This window comes from Astatotilapia calliptera, chromosome 19 (genome assembly GCF_964374335.1).
Source record: "Astatotilapia calliptera chromosome 19, fAstCal68.1, whole genome shotgun sequence".
NCBI classification, from domain to species: Eukaryota; Metazoa; Chordata; class Actinopteri; order Cichliformes; family Cichlidae; genus Astatotilapia; species Astatotilapia calliptera.
Window position 1 is genome coordinate 25,083,402 of NC_137440.1, and position 18,622 is coordinate 25,102,023.

An 18,622-nucleotide genomic window follows, 5' to 3' on the forward strand; every position below is an offset into this window, starting at 1 on the left:
CCCTCTAGGGCTGGGGGCATTTTAATTGGCCCACTTCCGAAGTGTAATTTTTTTAATTGCTTGGAGACACTCTGCTCTCTTTAAAAGAATCAATGCAGATGTAATAATATCTGTAATTGTCTGCCACGCTCCAGGGACACCACAAAAGCCTTGGATCAATGGAGGAAAGCGGGGAAGCTGGTAGGGGTTAATTTTTCCCTTTCTGGAGGTAATGACAGGGAGGCAACGCTTGGCTCCTGGCATAGAGGCACAACTTGTGCTGTTCCTATTGTCTCTACAGCGCCTAATTGGGCCAAATGCAGTTAGTTCCCCTTGGCAGAGGCTGTCGAGGTGGTGATTAATGAAGCCTCCAGTCACGTAACCTGATAAAAAGAAAAGAACGGGATAGGAAAGGGAAAAAATATCAACCTGCTTTGTGTTCTTCATCCTTTTTCCTTTCTTGTGCTTTTTCACTGCCTTTGTCAGTTCTCCACAACTTGGTTCTTAAAGTAAACAGGTTAAGTAGTTTAAGTTTGGTGAGGTTTATTTTTCTTCGGGGAATAAAAGGGGGCATGCCCATTGCTACACTGTGGCAGTAATTAAAGAAAGAGAAACAGGGGGCTGGCTGAGCTTCAGTTCCAAGTCTACTTGCATTATATGCAATATCACACGTTCGCTGTTAAAAACTGTCTGGCCAAGGAGACAGTATTTGGATTTTGCAGCAGTCTTTCCTGTACAGTCTCCAGAGATGTGTGTCAGGAATCCAGGATCAAGAGGTCACAGGTATTAGCCTCCCAGGATCGTCATGGCCTTTGACTAATTACCTCATTAAGCTGCACTCCAATACTTTTCATGGTCTCTGCAGCCTGGCCTTGTTGCTTAGCGTAAAGAGAACAGAGTGGACACGGAACCCATCCAGAGTGACCTGAACGCAGCTTGCTGCCGCCTTGTAGGTGGATGGTGGGAGGGAAATCAATCCTCTGTAAATATATTAGATGCAATTACATCCTGCTGGACTTTGCCTAACACATTTATGGAAGCATTAGGCAAAGTCTTCTTTTATCAACCCCCTAGGGCCATTACGACAATGACATGTAATTTTCACATGTAGGAACCAGAAAAGTATTGGAAAGTATTGGAAAAAGAGCATGGAGGAGGAGTTTTGGGCCTGAAGTTTTGATTGCATTCAGAACAAAGCCATTTATTGGGTTGATGACAATTTGTGGGTTAGGTTTATCCTAATAACAAGGCTTGATGCAACAGTGCAGCCAAGCTTATGAAGAAAGCTTGGATAAAAATTACTTTTATACCTTTAAAGCAGTGCAAGATGCAATAAATTAGCTTCACACAGTGAATAAACCCATTCCTTTTCTCGCTGATTAATTTAAGCACAACTCCATATAAATACGTCATCATCCATATAAATGAATTATTAATATGGCATTTCAGTTTCTCTCAAAGAGAAGTCTGATATACTCATTTTTCACGTGATAATCAGCAGTAGTTGCTGAATTATTTTGGGGGATTTGATTAATGTTTGTGTTTGTGTATGTTCATTTTGTCTGGAATTACGTAGGCACCTTAATTCCTCTGTGAAAAAATACCCAATTACCATAAAACGTATGAAAGATAATTGTGGAACAATGTAATGTCAATAGCCTTCTGATTAATCCCTCTGAACGCAGCCAAATGGCTGGCACAGTAACTCGGTAAGTGATAAGCAATTTAATTTGTTCCTAATTACTAAGAGACCCGTTTTGCCACTGTCACGATGAGATTTCTAAACCTCCTTAACCAGCCAAGCCTTATACATTTATAAAAGCATCTCTCTTCTTCTTTTTTTCCCCTCTTTCCTTTTTGGAAGGTATTCAAGTCTAATTACTCACAAGAGGGCATGTGTGCTTACAGTAGTACAAGAGGTGCTTGTCAACAAAGTTTATCCCAAACAGCTAAGACTGAAAGTACAATCAGGTACTTTGGAGAAGAGCAGCTGTCCTACTGGAAAAGTGTATTTGTTTATGCACGTTAACGCCTGCATACTGTTGTGTCCAAATTACATGAGTTTTTTTTCACAGGGTTTCCGAGACAATAGTTCATTTGTGCTTATCCATAAAATAGCTTTGAGCCTACACGCCACAGGCTTTTCAAACTGCCTTTTCCCCACCTTTCTCTTTATTTTAGCAATGAGTCGGGGAACTGAAATGCATCATCACATAGTTTTACCTCAGGGCTTCCTCGCTGTCACCCAACAGCACCCTCAAGACCACTATTCTCCTTTTTATCCCAGACCTGAATTCTTCATTTGGTCACACTGTTTGCTCCTGAATAGTCACCTCTGAGGAGATTAACCCTTTCATTAAAAATGCCTGACTAGGGTCAACCTTCTGCCTGGCTCTGCAGTCCCAGTGCCTTGCTTTGATCTATCAGCTATGGTGAAATTATTAGCAAACTCTAAGCCATGCCATGTGATTTGTTTTTGGAAAATTTGTAGAAATTATTCATAATCCTATTATGTGGCCAAGGGGTAAACCTGCATAAAAAATATAAAGGCTTTGTCATGGGGAAGGCAGTAGGGACAAATGTTGAATGAGGGTAAACTGGAGTCCAGGAAAGCAGAAGGGTTGTGATGCAGTTCTAATCTGCCAGACCAGGTCTTATACATTTAATTAAAAACAAACTGCCTCTGTAACAACAGATACCACTCACTTAAAAATAATTGTAAAGTTACAAACCTTAGTCCCAACAGCGTGCATTATCGGGAGGGTAATGTATTGCGCATAAGTAGGGGAAGAGAAGAAATCACAATTTTTACACCGCCCATCTCCCTTTCAGGGGCCAATACTTTGCAGAACAAAAGTCAATGTCTCAGCCTAAATCTTGTCTGACAACGCGTAGCAGCCAGTGCTATTTTGGGCTCTTTGTGGTGCCAATCTCCTATCTCTCCTGTGACATTTTTTCAAAGAAAGAGTAGATTTCCTAGAGACTCTGCCCTTTGCAACTTCCACAGTGTATTCTTGCCCATAGAGTAAGGACCCTCCTCCTCACTCTTATGCGGCTGCTCTCTGCAGTGACCTGAGAAAGGGAAAATTAAGACAGCGTATCAGGCTAAGAGCCCTATCTTTAGCTGGTGGAGTGAAAAGACATTATACAGATGCTTAATTCTCAGTTACACATTTGGACTGAAAGGTACTAAACCTGGGAAAATTTTGCCAATGAACTATGCTGAAAACAAGAGCCCGAAAAATGTTTAAATCTCTAAATAACATCTGATAGGAAACTGTTGCTACCGCTACTCAAATCAAACCTCGCAGGAATATTTCCTGACTTGCAATACAGTGGATTTATAATTGTGTGGAAAGTTATTCAGAAACCCCACACTTTAATCATCCTGTTCTCTGTTCAGCAGTAATTTACTGCTTATACAAAAACTTGCCTTCATGCTTTTAATGTCCCCATTTTTAGATGGACTGGCTAACTGGCAGGCCACCAACTTCACATTAATTTGCTGCAGTATCTGAGTGTACAGGTCTTATCTGGGCCTGCTTTTATTCGGGGTGAAGAGCTGAGTCGTTCTAAATAACGCAGGTCTAATTGGGTATGTTTTGCAGTCAATTTCCATAAAGAGTCTAGGAGACTGTCACCTCAGCGTGGGAGCACAAGGTGCTGGAGTTGGAGCCATGCACCTCAGCCAGCCGTTAATCAGGAAACGCACTTTCGACTGCTTAGCAAAGGGCAGAGGTCAAGGAGGAGGGGCTAACACCATATCTGCGCAGAGCGCTATAATTGTAGGAGTGTAAATTGCTGCAGAAAAATGCCCCATCTTGGAAATTCAGTGAAAATAAAAGGCAGCACTTTGACCAGAGGCCATAATGAAGAACCATGTGTCTCTTTGTGTAAGCAGAAAAGTAATACTTGGGAAACTTGGATATACCAATAACAGTATATCCAAAAACGCTGTCATGCCAAATCTAAAAGGATATACAGATCTTTTCTGGGTGGTGGCCCCAAGTCCTTTAAGTCCTGATTTTAACCTGTAGAAATATCAGCATCAGAGAGAATATCTCTGCTTTGGTCTTCTGTTTCTGCTGAACTGTAGCGTTGGCTAGGAGTGGACTCTTTCTCCTCGTGTGGAATGTTTGATCGCACAGCTGTGATATTTTTGCTGCCACTTAGCACCCGATGTCTTGAACAGAGGTGGTCTACACAGAGTTAGAGCTGCTTGCCTGTGGTCGGCACCACTGCAGTCCACAGAAAGGGGCAAGCTCGAACACATGGTCCACTCTTCATGTATGTTACATACATTTATGGAGTTGTAGAACAGATGCAAATACCTGATGTTTCGTACAATATTTATTACAAATAAGCAAGAATCCTGGCAGCAAAGAGTGGCTGAGATTAAATGCATGATGAATTCTTAACATAAAAACTTTACCTGACCCGTCAGATATAATCAGCATCTTCAGACTGCACAAAGACATGCAAATACTTCACCAAAGCACATCCAGGTCCTAAAGGTACAATTCTCAACTTCATAGCAACACTAAAAACATGAAAACCCACAAAATCTGAGAGCAACTTCCCCCAAAACAGGGTGCAGCCTATCTAAACTGCCCTTATTTATTCAGTTTAAAGCGACCATAATGGGTCCATGGAACACACTAAACCCCAGTGGTACACTTAAGTGGCTCACAAAAAGATGCAGAGGATGGTGCTGCCAAGAGTGGCTTTATAGGGACAATTTAACATAATGGTCAAATAAATACTGGTGTAAAAAAAACACCTGTGAACAGTGCTGGCAGGTTGATGCCATTACTATATTTTTTGCGTGACAGTTCAGCAGTGTACAACAGTTTTCATTCCATTTTGTCAAAGTACAAGGGTGCATTTTGGTTTTATACGTTGAGCATCATAAATGCACCGCGTCTCACCAAATGCGGTGAGGAAAGGACACGACAAGCGATCCTGTTATCGAGTAAAATGACTGAACCGTTTTTGTTTTTAGTTCCCAATTAGCTCCCATTTTTACGCAATAATCACTCTTCTGGTGAATTTTCAGCAACGTCGCAATCGCGGAAACACCAAAGTCCTAGATTAAATTACAACGTGTATGCACCAATGGGAAGAAGCAAAAGCAAAGATCAATCTAATATTTCAGAATAATGTAAATAAATATTTTTTTCTTAAAACATTAAGCATGATTGTGATATTTCCTTTAATTTTGCAGAAAAGAATTACACACATTGGGTTTGTATACTGGTTAACAAACAAACAATGGTCAGTGGCACAGGCTCTGATTACTCTGTTTTTGTCACGTTTTTGGCACTTGGTTTAGTCTCGGGGGGGTCGGAGTGATGACTGGGTATCTACAAGCTGTCAAAGCTGGACAGCACTGTCAACTAAAAAAATGAAATCAATATAAAACCCAAATGGCAAGAACGACTGTGACGTTAAAAAAAATGTTCCTATCGATTAGTTGATTAATTCTTTTTAAATTAAAAATACTATACTGAACCTTCTCAAATGAATATCTGCAATTTATTCTTAACTGTGGATTTTCTAATGCTGGGCTGTGATGTTACTTGGAATCTGGAGACATATGCCATTGCGTTCTCATATTTACTCATGGATTTATTATGAAGAAAATAATTGATATGCTGGTTAATAGACATGTTGGTTTCAGCCACAGAGAGCCTTCTAGTCTTCTAATAAATTTTAGAGCAGAAGAAAACTTTAAATATATCTCATTTAAGGAGCTATGCAAACAAATGGCTTGCCCACAACCAAACATCCTTTATAACGATTTATGACATATGGATGAAACATCACCTTTAAAACACCTTGTTAGAAACCATAAAAGAAAGCGCTCTTTTTCTTTCTCCCTTCTAGTCTATAATAAAACATTGCATAACCTGACTTTCAGACTTTGTGTCAGCTACACAAAGATGCCACATAACCAGGCCCTGGTATTTTCTACGCATCTCGCACTACGTCTGCTTGTCATGCTTTTCCCTCTACAAGATATATGACCCCTGCTTCACCCTTGGCACAGGGTGTGAGCTAGATGTCCCAGTCAGACCTGTCCTGTTGAATACCTTATGGCAGGTTGTTTGTGAAACTCTTGTGGTCTGTTTGTTCCCGCTCCCCACCCTGCCCTTGTTGACAGTGTCTCCATTGTGAGGCTGAGGGGCCTCTGCTTAGCTTTGTCCGTGCCTCATTGGAGAAGGTGTTGGTCCAGAGAGAGCTCGCACACCACCTCTGCTTATTCTGTGGAAGCATCATTTGCGTACCTGCCCATTATTTCACTTTACACGCCTGCTAGTCTGCATTTGGTGACTCAAGAATAATGTGTAATATTACATTTATGCTGCTGATGTTAATGTGTGAGAAAAGCTACAGTGAGAGAGAACAACGGGTGACAGTGATAAGCATCAGTCAAGCTCCATGTCTAGGATCAACTCATTATATTTTAAATCTATGTTTTATGTATTTTAAGAGAAAATTTTATCTGCTATACAATTAATTATACAATTAAATATAGGAAAAAAAAAATCATTTGAAAATTGTGTAAAACACATATTGTGTAGTATTGATTTGGTATTTCAGTATCTTCTAAATTACAACAAGAACTTATACATAATTAATTGAATAGGGTGCGTACAAAAACGAGACCTCAGTGGACTTCAGTGTTTTAACATGCTCTCTCACAGACACATAAAATCAATGATTTTGGGGGGCGGGGGAATCACGTTAAATAAAAATCCAATACAGTCAAATCCAGCCTCATGTCTACATCTAGTCATCTACCTAATCCCCTCCTCAGCAATCTCCTGTTCCCCTGTTCCTAACATCAGCGGGGAGCGTGGCTAATTTACGAGCATGGGCAATGCCAACATACTCTCTGAGGAGGGCCCATTTTAACACCTCCAAATGCTGTAATGCATCCCAGCTGACCTTAATTATAAAAGCATGTGCCTCCCCTGTGTTTCCCCCACCTCCCCCGTATACAGTCCACAAGGCCGGGGGTGTGAGCCAATGTTCTTACCTGCAGAGAACAACACAGCAGCAGCTACCGTAGCAGCTCAATGTTAATAGTTGCATCCTGAGAGGAAATCAATAAAGCTATAAAGGGTGATATCACAGTGTCTGGGCCCCCACGCACACATTCCTCTCATCTTCCTCCCTCCCTCTCTTCCTTCCTCAGTGGAAGCTGTTTATGAGGGGTTCTTGTGGTTGGTGGGAGCAACTGAAAGGTCAGTAGTATGAGGTTTTGATCCAGGGATGAGACACCCTCCTTGGGAGTGTGGGGTAAATGGTGGAGTGGGATCCCTGACTCATCTGGAGAAAAGTGGATCTTTTAAAGGGCTTATAGCTGCTGTGTGTTGTCAAGGTAGCGAAGCATTAGTGCTTGTAAAGGCCCATCGATGCCGCCTGGTTACGATCAGAGAAGAATCCCAGGAGGTAAAACGAGGCCTTGCTAAACTGCTGATGAACCGAGGGAGATATTAAAAGACCGACTCTCCCTCTTCTTCTGTCTGTACTGCAGATTTTTGCCCATAACATTGATATATGCACAGCACGGGGCTCTAGCATCATTGGACTGATAAACTGCTCATACAATAGATAATCTTTTATGTACCTCCCGTGCACAGCACAAATATTATGACTATTAGTACATTAATTAACTTGCTGGCCTGGGGGTCCTCTGCCCAGCCAAGGTTAAGAGCTTCTTTAATTAAAGATCAATACGGTTTTGCAGTATATTTCTACAGCTCCAAAAGAGACATGAAGCTCTTTAATGTCTACATGTCCGAATGATGTAAAACTTCACAAGATATGTATAGACAGAGAATCAGAGTGCAAAGTGCAACCATTTGTGAGCATAGAACAGTGAACAGCGTGTCAAAACAGCTGAGGTGATAGTGTAAATGATGTATTAACACCTCCTTGTGTTTTGTAACAAAAATGTATACAGTAATTTTTCGGCAGGTCTGGATTCATTCCCCCAAAAATGAACCCATTAGGATCGACACTAATTAAACTAGCAACAATATCCACGCAATCTTTACAGCCTTTGTTGATATTTGCACGCCTAACAGCACTTATTAATACACCTGTGTACTGAGCAAAGCAACGGAGGGTTGAGATCAAAGTCCACAGCACTCTCTCTGCGTGTACACCTGAGGATTTAGTCCTTGTTTGTAGAAGGAAAGATGGCGAGGCCCGAGGAGCACGCCTTTTTGTGCTAAATGCTCCAACGTCCCCCTTAGAATCCACTTCTAAGGGGGACTGTGTTTGACGGGACACCTCTGTGTGTTCAGAGTGCAGCCCACAAAGGGAGGCAACAGTCAAAACCCTGACCCTAGACCAAAACCAAGAACCAGCCTGCCTCCATCCGTAAGCTTCTTGAAAACACGGACCTTTTCATTTTTAACTTCTCACCCCTCTGACACCAAACCAGCCCATCCACGTGTACTACAGTCCTATTACATCATATTATCACATGTCGAGTATTATACCCAAGAGCTCTGGGTTCTAAGTGAAAAACTTCTTTCTCATTCATCGTCTCACACATACACTGCTGGACTATACCACCTCCACTGGCAATGTGATGGATAAGTCAGCCTCACTTATCAATGCTTAACCCACCTGGGTCTCTCTGGGCCTGTTGGCCAGTCTCTTTTTTAAACCCTGCTTCCTTGTCCTCCCTCCCACCAACGCCCACACCCCTTTGCCACACAAGACTAAGACAGGTTAAACAGTTAAACACCAGCAAATCCAGCACTGCCCTGTGGGAAATTTGCTTCTAATCCCTAACTTATAGGCACAGAATCAAAGCCAAAAAGCCTGAGCAACAAATCTGATCCTCCCTCTAACAATCTTGGGCCTCTTGGGAGGGTAGGGAGAAGCTCCACAGACTGGGCTGAGATGGATAAATACCTAAATGATGAGACAGTCAGGGGACAGGGGAGTAGTGTCTGGCTATGGCCGTTCACCTCCAATTTGGCATCCGCACAATGAAAGGCAATTGGGCAGCAGCCCCCACACAGTAGCCAGTCCTTATTATTATATGTTGAAGTGTGGCTTGGGCAATGATTAATGACAGTGTCAGGGTGAAAACAAAGCACAGCGCAAGTTATCTCCAATCCACCTGCTCCAGTGGCCCGATTGTAAGAGAATGGAAAAGAGTGTGAGAAGAGGCTTGATAATGGGGAAGAAAGGGGGAGAGAATAGAAAGAGGAGAAGGAAAGAGATGGGATGGTGGACTGGCGAGTATAGTGAAGGAGAATGGAGACTTCCTGACCACAGCAAGGTGAGAATAACTTTAAAAGACATGCCAAAAACGTATACCATACATATGAATAGTTTTTTCATAAGACAAATGACAAAGGTGCTGTACTGCTTATTACACATTCCATGTTACCTTCAAGATCAAAAATAATCCCTAACAATCTGGAAGGATTTATTCTTTGTCACTTGAAACCAACCAAATGCCAACTTGCAGGTAGTTTCCTCGTGAGGTGTGAACATGTAGCTTGTGGCTCGCCGCGGTGATTGATTTGACAGACAGAGTGGACTTTCATGCGTCTGTGTTTGTTACATCCAAGCCCACTGTCCCCCGCTGTATTGGTGTTGACATTTATGAGACATGTCGGAGGGGGCCTGCTAGACCTCACTAATGAGAGAGCTGGGGCTGACAGTTATTAGCGCAGCCTGACACTGCCATCCAGAGGACACACTTGGTAAAGCAGCTAGGGGACGGCATGGTCAATTACCATGTTTACAGTTGTTCCACTTCTGTGATTCTTTGACAGTGTACACTACCAAATTGCACTGTCTTTCAGATAATCTGAGGAATTGCATTGAAACTACGAATAGCTGCTGATTTCTTCTTTACAACTGACCAGTGAAATAGTATGAAGAATCTCAGAACTATGTGCTTTTATAAGTGTGAGCTGCCTAAATTGTGACCAGTGAGTTTATGCCCCTGTGAACTTGACTGCCACCCGGGCTATAAAGTTGCCCTGGATAATGTAACTGTCATGAGATTTCTCCAGTAGCCTATTTGAGACTGTTAAGAACCATTTACTTACAGTAACATAAGGCGGTGTCATCATTCAAGTAATTTTCCTTTGCCCGTCCCTCCTCTGCTCCAATCCACTTCCCAAGCACATGGCGAAACAAACACATGCAAACATGGCTGCACAGAGAGCAGACGAGAGGAAAGAGAAACATGTGCAACTCTACGTTATAGTTTGATTTGAAAAAACAGATGCAACCACCTTTACAGTCAATCAGTTAAACCACACAATCATAATGTAAACGACATTAGGATATAGAAATGCCCACCTGAAGAGCTAAACACAGCGTTCCTCGACTGCCAGGTTTTCATGAGGTTTAGCCAAACCCTTCCTCGCTCACTTGTGAAAGCAGAGAGAAAAATCACAATTAGTAGCCTGATTGCATACTGACAGCCCACGCTTAACTAAAGTTAATTATTAAGTGGTAGAGAAAGATTTTTTTTTAAATATGTTAAGCCACATCATATGACAATGCATCGATGGAAAAAACACCAAAATTGATCCAAGAATTTACTATGAAATTTAAAAGTATGTATTTCAAATTGTTTGTAACAGTTCTCCAAAGCCAGAGTTTAGTTCATAACCTTTTTTAAGGGGTGTTGAATAGCAATAAATGCATGAATGGATTATAAACAACAACTGAAAGATCTTTAAGCACTACAGCTTTCACTAGACTGTGTTTTGACTAGACATTTACAGTAACAGGAACGAGTACTGTGACACAATAGGTATTTGAATCACTGTTTTCATCTTTAATCATTAGTACCGACCAATAATTGCCAACTTAACTAAGAATTTGCTTTGTAAAAAATAAGCATTTTAGTCCATACTTTCTGGGCCCGGGGCTCCAAAGCTGCATAAAAAACAAAACAAGAAATGAACTCTCATTTTGACCCATGTGTGGACCTAGAGGCTCTCTCCATTAAAACCAGGAAATGAAAGCGCACCCCCCTGGCTCCACTAATGTATGTCTGCACTTTCCAAAGAACCCCTTGCTATATTACATACTCTTGCCATCCTCAGTGTGATATCTTCCCTAGAGTGGTACAAAAAATGTTTAACGTAGCATATGTCAGATAAAATGGCTTTATTTATATGCAGGCTACTTCATCATAAGTACAATCTCAGATTTGTTACTCAGCAGCATGAAAACTGTGGCATGAAACTCTTTATGCAGTGGGCAGCTTGACCATCTTCTGAGGAAGAATCACACACTCCACAATCTGAATTGCCACTAAAAAATTTGCTGAGCTCGTGATTGTATTATTGTCTGTGCATATGGCTACTAGGACCCAAAGCTTTCCTGGATTTAACTTCCTAATCTGTGTTTACTACTTTTTTTGTCCTGAAAGTTCAAAATCTGTGTTTCACATCTCAGCTAGTTTGATGCTTATGTTTCCAGACTATAGGAGCAGCTTTATAATCAGTACTGACTGCTACAGAGCTCTATCACACAGCACCAGACAGAGTTTAAGTTCTTGACTCAGGAGTTAGCAGTAGTAGTTTCTCAATTTAAAACACCCAGAAGAGGAACTCGCCTCCTCTCAGCATTAAAGGAGAAACATAATAACTGACAACTTTACCAAACGTTAGCAGATTACTCCTTTCTAATGTGTGGTCCTAATTAACCCCACATACTGCAACAATGATACCTAGTGATACCTTTAGCAAGAACGACAACAAAAAATGTATTAAACATTTGTTATCAAAGTAGAAATGATAGAAACAACTTTAAAATTACCTCAAATATGGGACAGAAAACTTTAGTTGTCTCTGACTTTTGAATCAATAAAGGGATTACGGATGAAAGAAAAAGCACCGGAGACAGATCCCCTTTCATTAATTCATACTGCTGTGTTAGAGTTGTTACAGGTGACAATCTCAAGTAAAAGAAAACTGGACCCCTTTACCTCTACAGTGCTGGAATCTCACTTTGCTACGCTTAGAGGTAAAGGTCACTGCAAATCACCAAAGTTGGTTCTCCAATCGGTTTTTGTTGATTTGTTTCGTCACCCTTTCCCACGTCACTTTCTGTGACAACATGGACTTTCAGCATCAACATAAGTGAATAATACACAAACAGGGGAGATCTACTTCCCTTTATATCACACCTACAGGTTATGCGCTGACTACTTTAACCACACCTCCCATCTACACAGTGTTTCATTCGGCTTGTGTGAAATTACTTCAGACACTCTGCTCATTTCATTTTAGGGAATTAAGTCCTTTTTCATAATGTTTTGCCTTGATGAATAAATGTAAGCTAACTGAAAACTTGCTCAAGCTTCAGAGTGTTACACACCCAGCCTTAAACAAGTAGGGTGTCTGAACTAAACAGCAAATGCACAAAAACCACAATTTATAAATACGTTGTTACAAGTAAAAGTACTGAGAGTTCCAGCTTGGTAGGTCTAATCACAAATGGTATATCCTTGTTTTAGAGAATAAAAAGAAGTTGAATAAGCATGTGAAAATTGCTCTCTTTTTCTCTGATCCAGGTTGTTCAGCACTATAATTGACTCACAGCTCATGACAGCAGCATGTTTTTTGCTGCTAACTCTAAGACTGAATCACATCCCTATTTAGTCATTAACCTACATCACAGAGCTGGGTACTGCTCCCAAAACTCAGTTAAGCCAGGCCAGCGCTTCATTTTCATGCCTATTTGGAGCCGATGAATGCAAGTGTGATTTTTGCTAATTCTTTCATAATGTAGGTTCTCAGCAATCTAAAAAGAAATGAATCAAATAAAGCTATATAAATTTACTTCCTGTTTTATTTATTTAACAGCTGTCTCCTGTGTCTTCCCTAGATTCAGTTCACCTGTGTCTCATTCCCCAGCTGTTTCCACTTCCCCTAGCAACCCTTTGTGTCTTTGTGTGTATGTCCGTATATCTGTTGTCCTCGCTGTATAAGCTTTTTGATGCCACTGAAATCGGATTAATTGGGATCTAAAATTTTAAACTTAAACTTTTGACCAATGTATGGCAAAAAAAAAAAAAAGTTTTTCGGTGGTGGAAGAAAAGTTTCTACACTTCTCTTGTGTTTTTATGACCCATTGCTGAGTTATTTGGATTCTATCACTTTGGATTTTTCCATTGACATGGAGATTCGGTGAAGCTGGTCTTGGTCATATAATGGGCCAAAATCTTATTATATAGACATTATGTCTTTATTTTGTGTCGTTTAACTTGTGTCTACAATGAGGCTGCACTGGTTCTGATTAATTCTAATAGTGCTTGTTTCAGTGCATTGTACTAATTTCTATTATTAATAAGTCTCCATTTTACTTAATCTAAGTCAAGTAGGAAGGTTTGGGCAGTGCTGTTACTTAATTTCTAATTAATAAGCATTCTGTCCTACAAAAAGCAGATCGATCCAGAAATTAAGAATTTCCACAATATCAAATTGGGAGATTGCTCGTGCCTAGGACCTAAAACAAGAAAAACTAGGCTGAGACAGAACTATCTAATTTTAAAAGCCTCACATTCACTACAATATTACCTCTAATAAGTACTATTTTAAATAAAAATGTGGTAACAAAAATTTACCACAAAATGTTGTAAAATTAGACTCATTCAATTCATGTTTTCTTTTTTTCTTTTCTTTTTTGTTATCATACAATCTTGCGATGCTAATTCTGAACATGTGTGTAACTACTGCATACATCACTTTTCTCACCTTTTAAGCAACAGGATTTGTTCAGAGGCCTTGACCAGTTGTAAAGCACAACAACAACAACAAGGCTGAAGTAGGCAGCCCTCATACAAAAGCTAGACATTTCTAAACATCAAGAAAACTCACATTTCTTTGTAAACAACCTGTCAATCATTTCCATTAAAAATGTTTTGTCATTTTTTTTGAACACTTGTTTTGAGACTCCACCAACTGTATGCTTTATTTGACAGTTCCAATCATGTAACATTGCATCTTTCAGCTGTAGATGTGGCAAGGGTGTCTTCCCTGTGTAGTTTTCCCATAGCAATGTAATCTGCGGAGGAAACAGTAGTGCTTTTAATGAGAAGCCACGGTCTGCTCTTCTCCGTAACAGCGCTTGTCTGTCTGTAGCACCGTGCAGCAAAGCACAGCACAGCATGCTCCATTGAAATGTGGTCTGTCTATGTGGGATTGCAAGGGCCCCTTTGAAGTACTGAGTTGCGGCTGTTTCCTTTGTGTGTAACAACACTAAAAATCAAACCTAAAACCAAAACACCCATAAGAATACCTAAAAGGGGTACAATATAAAGAGCCGTATGTATATGATGCTTTACACATCTCTCCTTTGTTTCATCCCCTCCCTTCTGCCATGATTATGCATGTCTTCTGTGAAGAGCTGCAGTGCGTCTGGAGAGCCCCCTGAATGGAAACTGTGAGGTACAGAGAGGCACATTAAAATCCTCTAACGTTCTCAAACGAACAACCTAGGGACAAAACATGAATTCCATGTGGTTTCTCTCCTTGTAGTGCTGTAGCTCAGACAACCTCACATTTAGTACTGGCTGCCATCTCAGACAGTGGGTCCAGTGGGATGTGTAGCTATGTGTTTATCAGAGAATGAACTTCCACTTTTAATGTGGCATAACCGCCGCCCCCATTATCTCCTCCCCCATTTTCCTTATTCCTTCCTCCCCCTCCTCCCTCCCACTCCGGTTAGACTGTAGTTGAAGGTGAAGCACCAGAGTTCAGAGAGCAAGAGGAGCAACCGCCGCCTGAATCACACAAAGCTCTGCTCTTTGGGGGCTCAGGGGTTTTGCCCTAGTGTAGACGCTGTGGCACACTTACAGGAGTGACAATATAGGATGCTTGGAATATAGTTTAGATTACTGTGGCCTATATAACATATGTGCTTGACAACTAAAACAGAATAAAAATAAACCTTTTATAATGGGATATGAATATGTGGACATGAATAGAGACCATGGATGCTCTTTTACATGTAATTCAAATATAGACACACAATTATGACCTTATGAAGGGAAGAAATAGTTGAGAATAAAGGGCACAAAAAGAGCAGCTAGCATATGCATAAAAGGCATGCTTGTGACTTTGTGCTGTCACCAATTTGTGTTGCACACACGTGTCCACATACTCAGATTAAATTAATACACTTTGTCAGTTAGTGATTCGTATCTTATTTATATAATATGTTTATCATAGTGAAACTAATTCAAAGGTTGCCAAAGAGACAAATAGTAAAAGCAAAAGGATATAAAAGATTTTACAACCATAATTCTAATAAAATATATTAACAAAAAAAATAATTGTGGAAAAATAGCACAATTAAAATAAGTAATCTTCCCGTACACATGCATGTATTTTTGAAGGATTTCCCACCTTCCACTCTGAACAATAACATTACGTATAATTAGTTTTAAACATAGTCATGGACAGTATTTAACTGAACTGATTCATATTTTCTGCCTAATACAGGAATAAATAAAGGAGGTCGATAACAAATTGCATTATCAACATTTACTTCAGTGTAGGTGGGCCTGATAATCGCTGAAGCTCTGAGTGAAACTGCTGTGGAGGATATTTAGGAGACAGCATTCTCAGTATATATCCGTGTGGTACAGCAGCTCCTCTTGCTTATAGCTTGACTTTTAAAAATGCTGGATTTGATGCACAGTACCCCACATGCCAGGTCACACATCAGTTGCCTGTAGTGTTTTACATTTACTGTCTCTCGGTTTATGAGTTCCCGGATTCAGTGTAAATGTATCTGCTATATAGTGCACTCTATGCCGTGATACACTGTTCTGCGTTACTTATACAATCTCTCAGTGATGTTGCAAAATGATGTAAGCATTTAAAATCTGAATTTACTGCTCAATATTGAGTACTTTTATGACCATCCTTTATACTGTATAGGCAGCAATGAATGGATGAAAAAGAACAAGATGTGATTTTGAAGTTATTACTTGTATACCGTCACTTTTTAAAGAACTATTGCATAACTCATATCAACTTCATATTGCCAAACTTTTTATTTGAATCAAGGCATAATAATATGTGAATGCACGGTACAAAAATATGTTACGTTTCTACAACTATGACTGTGAGAAAAAACAACAACAACAACAAGGGTGCAGTTCAATTCGATTTAAATGGTGCTCTCTAGTGGACACTTTGTATCACTGCTGCATTTATTTTATCAGTTTAACAGACTTGTGTACAATTAGACAAGTCTATTAAATGTGTAAGCTTTTTGTGAACTGACTTTTTACAGCCATTTGTGGATATTTTGGTCATTATAAATTGATCAAGCCAGATTTGTGCCATCTAACAGTAAAATTCAGTTGTTGATGCCTATTGTTTCTGTGGTTTATTCCAGAAAGGTGTTTTTGGAAAATCGACTCACTCACTATACATTTTGCAGTCCTGCTTCAGTTCTAAACTGGAAATATCAATTTTACTATAGAGTGCAAACAAAATATGGTTCCAATCTGTTGTTGGAAGAAAGAAAAACAAAGATATGTACCTAATCTTATTACATGCTGAGAATACATGGTGTTCATTATCAATGTCAGCCGTCTCTGTTCTGCAGTTGATTTCATTAAAATGCCTGCTGGAACAAAATTTAAGACTTTTCAGAATTGTGTAATCTAAACATATATTAATAAACAATAAATGTGTTATCACTATGAGTAGCTATAACAGCTACAAGAACAAAAATGCTGCTTTTGTTAAAAAAATTTTTTTATAATAGTTAAGTGCTTTGCATGTATAAATATCCTTAATTAACAATGAATATATGTTATATGTTAGTATCTGCTACCATGCAAATCTACAGTCTCATCAAGCTTGCGTAAGCTGATATAGTGCATTCAAAGTAAGTTATATAATAAAACACAGGTTTGTGATAGAAAGTAAGTTTTGGGGAGAGATCAGTGAATAAAAACATTTGTGCATGAGAAACACTGTAGTGTTATGTGCCCTATGTGAGACCTCTGTAGAACAGAGTGCTGAGACTTGCCTTGCTTGTTTGTGGCTTCCACTTTTCGATTTATATGGGGGCATTTAAAGACTTGGCACAATTTGGAGCACAATAGTCCTTTTGGGGTGGGCAAATATTATATAATAATATTATAAAAAAATGTATAATATTTGTCATGGCTTTGTGTTGTGCTTTCATTATAATTATTATTATTATTTATAAATCACATGCATGTTCTAGGTCTTTGATCTGAATAATGCTACACTATATTCATATTCTTACCATTTTCTTTTAATTTCTAATATTAAAAGTAATTCTAAATCAGTTTGGAGTTTTCAGTTTTTGTTATACTGTTTGTTTGTTTATTTATTTATTGTTTCTATGTTTTTTGATTTCTTTATTATAAGATTTTTTTTAATTGTCTCCAATAATCAAAATCCACAGGGCCAACTGTTAGATGAGCACACTGGCAAACCTCCCAGTGCAGACTGAGTACTGTAAAAGTTCCAGCTTATCAACACAAAGACTCTAAATGTAGTCTCACCAGTCACTTCAACAGTCACACCTGGCTAGAACCAGGTTGGCCTACCTTTGACATGGTAAGAAACAGTATTCACATATGCTGTGGGGTTTTAACAATGCCCAGTTGGTATGAAGGGGTCCATAACGTGCAAAGAAAATATCACCCACACCATTAGATGACTAGCAGCCTGAACAAGGCAAGAATCATCGATGCTTTCATGTGTTTTACACCAAATTCTGACCCTACCATTTGAATGACGCAGCAGAAATCAACAGTGATTAGATCAGACGATGTTTTTCCAATCTTCTATTGTGAGCCCATGCAAACTGTAGCTTCACATTTCTGTTCTTAGCTGAAAAGAGTGGCACCTGTTGTTGGCTTCTGCTGCTGTAGCCCGTCTGCTTCAAGGTTTGACATGTTGTGGATTCAGAGGAGCTCTTTTGCATACTTCAGCTGAAAGTATAAGTTATTTGGGTTACTGGTGCCATTTTCTCTTTTTCAGACCCTTTTCTGTAAACCCTAGGGAGTGTTATGCGTGAAAATACAAGTAGATCAGCAGCTTGGGAAATACTGAGATCAACCATAACCTAGATTAGCCATACCACATTTCATTCAATAGCCATACACATTTCTTCCCCATTCTGATGCTGAAGTTTGAACTTGAGCAGGTTGTCTTGATCATTTCAAAATGCCTAAATGCACTGAGCTGTTGCCATATGGTTGGCAAATTAGATATTTGCATTAGCAAGCAGTTGAACAGGTGTAGTTAACTATGTCTATGTTAGTTTATTTATCTCTAAACAGACGTCTGGCACCAACAGCCATGCCACATTCAAATTCATTTAAATCACCTTCCCTGTTCTGATGCTTAGTTTGAACTTTGTCTTGACTATGTCTGAATGCCTAAATGTATTGAGCTGTTGCCATTTGTATAGTTAATTAGATATTTGCTTACATAGCTAATCAAGTTGCCATTGATTATGTGTGTTTAATGTTTAAAACTTAATATGACAACCTTAATTATAGACACAGGAAAAGGCTGGCATATTAAAGTTTTAAACAAATGCAGAAAATATTGAAAAAATAACTTACCAAACAAATTTT

General features: G+C 39.5%; 1 long non-coding RNA gene across 3 annotated transcripts in view; it reads right to left on the bottom strand.

Annotated features, from left to right (window-relative positions):
• The window catches only part of LOC113012515 (uncharacterized), a 102,881-nt gene that overhangs the window by 76,676 nt on the left and 7,583 nt on the right, over positions 1–18,622 (bottom strand). Inside the window, exons 2-4 of one of the 3 annotated variants that reach the window (XR_003270712.2) lie at positions 10,327–10,397; positions 10,071–10,177; positions 229–362 (exon numbers count right to left, since the gene is read on the bottom strand). This is a non-coding gene — a long non-coding RNA (uncharacterized LOC113012515). Of the gene's footprint in view, positions 1–228; positions 363–2,917; positions 3,052–10,070; positions 10,178–10,326; positions 10,398–18,622 lie in introns of those variants that run through there. The other 2 variants (XR_003270713.2, XR_013903873.1) reach the window with 2 other exon arrangements.